Source organism: Triticum dicoccoides, unplaced genomic scaffold (assembly GCF_002162155.2).
Source record: "Triticum dicoccoides isolate Atlit2015 ecotype Zavitan unplaced genomic scaffold, WEW_v2.0 scaffold24594, whole genome shotgun sequence".
Taxonomy (NCBI): Eukaryota; Viridiplantae; Streptophyta; class Magnoliopsida; order Poales; family Poaceae; genus Triticum; species Triticum dicoccoides.
This window is the reverse complement of record NW_021251124.1, coordinates 64,902-70,607: the sequence shown is the minus strand read 5'-3', so window position 1 is coordinate 70,607 and position 5,706 is coordinate 64,902.

The following is a 5,706-nucleotide window of genomic DNA, read 5'->3' as shown; positions in this document are numbered from 1 at the left end:
GATCCGCAGTTCAAATTCCACCCGGTTCCAGCTAAATCGGCCGAAGGTTGTCTAAATGGCCGGGAGTAGCTACGAGGGTAAAAAATGCATGATTTTTGGCAACCGTCCATAAAATAGGGTCTACTTTCAGATAGACATGGAATGGCGCCGTTTGGGAGACCCTCCATGTAGCCGCTTCACGAAAAACACATGTTTTTAGCATTCAAAAAATGAAAAACGTTTTTTTGTGAAACAAGTTGGAACCTAGCTTTGGCAAAATTGTTTACCATCACAAGACGGAGGCATGCGCCAAATTTGGACATATTATCACAAACTATTCAACGAATGCGACCATATCATTGCTAGTTTGGCTTGAAATCCATGAATCTTCGTTCATGGTAGTATGTTTTTTAGAACACCTTTTCAAGAAAACATCGGTATTCCAAGTTTAGTATTTTTGCTAGTTGGTAGTTTTGCTAGTTGGTAGGCCACATTTGATGATGTGACGCGAAGGTCTCCCATTTTTTGAATTTTTTAAGGTGTTTCCAAAAACTGGCCGATTTCGTTGCGGTGGCCGTTCCTGGCTAGGGTTTGGGTCATGCAAATCTGTTGTTGATTCTGTGATGAAATGCCTATCTGTGAAGCTAAAAAGGATTTTTAGCAAAAATAATGGGCAAGCTATGGAGGACCCGCAGTTCAAATTCCAGTTGGTTCCAGTTGAATCGGCCGAAGGTTGTCTAAACGGCCGGGAGTAGATACGAGGGTCAGAAATGCATGATTTTTGGCGACCGTCCATAAAATAGGGTCTACTTTGGGGATACCCTCTTTCTAGCCGCTTCACGAAAAACGGATGTTTTTAGCATTCAAAAAAGGAAAAACGGTTTTTTTGTGAAACAAGTTGGAACCTAGCTCTCGCAACATTGTTTGCCATCACAAGACGGAGGCATGCACCAAATTTGGGCATATTATCACAAACTATTAAACGAATGTGTCCATATCATTGCTAGTTTGGCTTGAAAGCCATGAATCTTCATTCATGGTAGGTCATTTTTGAGAACACCTTTTCAAGAAAACATCGGTATTCCAAGTTTAGTATTTTTGCTAGTCGGTAGGCCACATTTGATGATGTTACGCGGAGGTCTCCCATTTCTTTTGATTTTTTTTTTGAATTTTTTATGGTGTTTTCAAAAACCAGCCGATTTCATCGCGGCGGCGGTCTGTGGTTGGGTTTGAGTCATGCAAATCTGTTGTTGATTCTGTGATGAAATGCCTACCTGTGAAGCTAAAAAGGATTTTTAGCAAAAATAACGGGCAAGCGGAGGACCTGCTACCTCTTGAGCACTGCGTGGTTTTCCTTGAAGAGGAAAGGGTGATGCAGCAAAGTAGCGTAAGTATTTCCCTCAGTTTTTGAGAACCAAGGTATCAATCCAGTAGAAGGCTCCTCAAAAGTCCCACGCACCTACACAAACAAACAAGAACCTCGCAAGCAACGCAATAAAGGGGTTGTCAATCCCTTCACGGTAACTTGCAAAACTGAGATCTGATAGAGATAATAAGATAAGATAAATATTTTTGGTATTTTTATGATATAGATTGGACAGTAAAAGATCCAAATAAAAATAGATGGAAAACTTATATCATAAAAGATAGACACGGGGCCATAGGTTTCACTGGCTTCTCTCAAGATAGCATAAGTATTACGGTGGGTGAACAAATTACTGTCGAGCAATTGATAGAAAAGTGCACAGTTATGAGATTATCTAGGCATGATCATGTATATAGGCATCATGTCCGTGTTAAGTAGATCAAAATGATTCTGCATCTACTACTACTACTCCACACATTGACCGACTCCTGCCTGCATCTAGAGTATTAAGTTCATGAAGAACAGAGTAACGCATTAAGAAAGATGACATGATGTAGAGGGATAAACTCAAGCAATATGATATGAACCCCATCTTTTTATCCTCGGTGGCAACAATACAATATGTGGCTTGCTGCCCCTGCTGTCACTGGGAAAGGACACCGCAAGATTGAACCCAAAGCTAAGCACTGATAATTCGAAGAGACTTGCAAATATGACAAATCACACATAAAAGAATTCAGAGGAGATTCAAATACTTCTCATAGGTAAACATGATCATAAACCCACAATTCATCGGATCTCGACAAACACACCGCAAAAAGAGTTACATCGAATAAATCTCCAAGAAGATCGAGGATAACATTGTATTGAGATTCAAAGAGAGAGAAGAAGCCATCTAGCTAATAACTATGGACCCGAAGGTTTGTGGTAAACTACTCACAACTCATCAGAGAGGCCTTGGAGATGATGTAGAGGCCGTCCATGGTCGATCCCCCCTCCGGCGGAGCGCCGGCGAAGGCTCCAAGATGGGATCTCGCGGATACAGAAGGTTGCGGCGGTGGAATTAGGTTTTCGTGGTGCACTTTGATGTTTTCAGGGTACGGGAGTATATATAGGAGGAAGAAGTAGGTTGGTTGAAGCTCGAGGGGCCCACGAGGATGGGGGGCGCGCCCACCCCCAAGGGGCCCGCCGGGCACCCTCGTGGAAGCCTCGTTTGTTGCTTGACATCCACTCCAAGTCTCCAGGTTTGCATTTGTTCCGAAAAGATCGATCCCAAAGGTTTCATCCGTTTGGACTCAGTTTGATATTCCTTTTCTTCGAAACACTGAAATAGGCAAAAAAACAGCAATTCAAGCTATTTAATCATAATCATAGTCATTACCACCAACAGTATTTATTTAATCAGCACTAACACTAGCTAATAATAATCATGATAGTCATTACCACCAACACTAGCTATTTTATCATCATAGTAATAGTGTAGCACATCATCATCCTCAAACTCATTTCTAGCTAGCTAATCACTCCTGCTGCTCTCTCTTAGGTAAAATAACATAAAACATATATAGCTCTCCTCCTCGATCAAACTGGAGCATGCAGATGAACCCGTCTCCTAATCGTGGGTAGCGCATCTGTTTGCTGCCCCGTAGTACTTCTCTGCGCTCCCCCATCACATATTTGGTCCAGTCTTGCACTATTAAGCATCCGTCGCTAATCTTGAATGCACTAAAGTAATCTGTAGGATATCTTGGCCGTAAGCTGATAATACTCATGGTACCTTTAGTCTCGATCCCATAAGGCACAAGATTCATCGGGAGTCCCTGTTGAAGAACATCGTACGGTAACATACTTAGCAATGAAGTTTAGCTTCAAAAATAATGTATGGAAAAGATGCACCGATGACAAATAGTAAAAATCTTACCATCCTTCCTAAATAGATGTGACCGTAGTTCATTACGAACACTATTGGTCGCACATTTTCAGTACTAACATTTCTAAATTCAGGAAGAAAATTTGTCTTGACAGTATCAAGATCCTCAAGCCATGAAACATAATGACTGAGCTCCTCGTAGTTGAGTTCATCCCCAGGACAGTATACGGTCCTGTCTACCAAGCGCTGGACATGTTTGCTTGCACGGAAATAAGCTGACAATACAAATTAGTTGTCAACTATTTTTGAATAAACAATATCAAAGACATAAATATGGTTGAGAAACTTACATAATGGTATAACTGGAGGCATTTGGTCATCGACCCAGATGTCGGTATTACCTTCAATATCATCTTCCGGACGAATATCAAAGGTGATAACCATATCAGGCTCAAATGCATAAGTCTTGCATAGTGCTCGCCATGTTTTGCATCCAAAATAGGTGTAGTCGTCTGAATTGTATAACTTTGCATGGAAAATATAACCATGCTCGATCTTCAAGTAAACTTTCTTTTCCTCCATACTATGACTGAAACCTATCTTATCCAATACAAAAACTCTTGCATGGCAGGGGATACGCTAGTAGAATAATAAAAAAATATAAGTTGAAGAAAATGAAGCAGATGTCATGCTTAATTACGAAAAAAGACTTGTTGTTGTGACTTACTGTATCCACTTCGAAGTTCTCGTCCAGCTTGATGCTGAAGCGCCTATCATCATCTAGGAAGATTCCGTCGCACAGGCCGCGCTCGTCTTCGCAGTATTTGCAAATACCAAAATCCTTCTCATCGTCAGACATTTCCTATGTTCATAGTTAAAACATTAATTGAAAATCGATTGAAGACAACTACCAAGATACTCAACACACAAATCCGGGGCACTCGATATTTCCTATATATTCTAGCATAAGTCATGCCAAAATTCACGGAAAAATCCGGCATGACCTTTGCTAAAATAGGACATATCGAGCGCCTGAAATTTGCCGGAACGGAAATGAATCAACACTCCGGCAAAACATAGGCCACTCGAAGGTGTAACCTGCAAACATGACCGGCCACTTGGATATTGAGCAACACAAGATATACATTTCAAAATATCTTATAGGACTCAAATTAGCATGCATTCAATAGGCAAAAGTAAATCATCTCATGCGTCAGTACATCGTCGAATATTATCACTAATACATCACGAATAGTGTCATACATATAACATCACTAATACAACTAAAACTCTAGCACACGAAGGGTATCGGCGCGGGCGGTGGACACCCACAGAGAAGGCACCATCACGGGATCATAGCTCCAGTGAGATCCCCGAAGAACCTGCCAGGTATTGGAGAACGGCCTGTGCTCCAACGCAAACAACTAGCGACGGACGTGCGCGTCCTCCTCACTGACACGGTGACGCACTACCTCCGCGGAGTCCTCGAGCCTCTGGATCGTCACTGGCCCACGCGACCGCCACCAAAGAAGGTTCGGGTCAACGACAGGCTGGCTCCTCACCAACCTGCGCCCCCCGGTAGGTAGCGCCTCCTAGTACCACCCCGGCGGAGCCCAGTCCCGGACATGGCCGATCTGGTCAAGCAGGTGTCATCCTCCGCCGACTCGACGACGAGGATGCGGGATAGGCATCGTCCACGTCGAGGCGGGAAAAATTGCTTTAACTAAAAAATCACCTAATTAGTACCTAGTTCTTACTAACTAGTTCTTACTAACTAAATAGAAGAAGGTCAAATTTTACTCGTTTTATTATGCATTACACTAGTGTTTATTCATCATCTAAGAAAACATCACCTAAGAAAAAATCCCAGCCGCATCTGTATCCAATTCATTTCCACCCATAGATGAACCCTAACTATTTGATGCAACTAAAATTTGAAGAACCCTATCTAGGCAGAGGTAGGGGAGGGGGAGGAGCAGGCGTGCTCACCTCGATCGGGTGCCTGCGGCGAGAGAGGGGCAGGCGGCGTCGAGGTCGGGCTTGGGGCGGGGCGGCGTCCGGGGCGGCGTTGAGGTCGGGGGCGGCGTCCGTGGCGGCGTTGAGGTCGGGGGCGGGGGCGGCATTGAATCTGGGGTCGGGAGCGGCGTAGAGGGTGTGCGGAGAGCGCGCGGCGACCGACGGGCGACGGCGGCGGCGAGAGCGGAGGAGTTCGATTTGGGGGGAAGTGGCCGTGGGGAAGGACGAACGCGGTGGTTAAGTCAGAAGTAGCAGTAGCGCTTTCCTGAAAGCGCGCTACTGCTACTACTTTCTCCTTTTTCCCTTTTTCATTTATTTTTCTTCACAATTTATTTTTTTTCCTTTCACCTACTTCTATTTCTTTCATTTTCAATTACCTTTCTATTTGCTTTTCATTTAATTTTATATCCTTTAGTAGTAGTGAGTTTAGAGCAAAACGCGCTGCTACAAAGAAAGTAGCAGTAGCGCGGTTCCA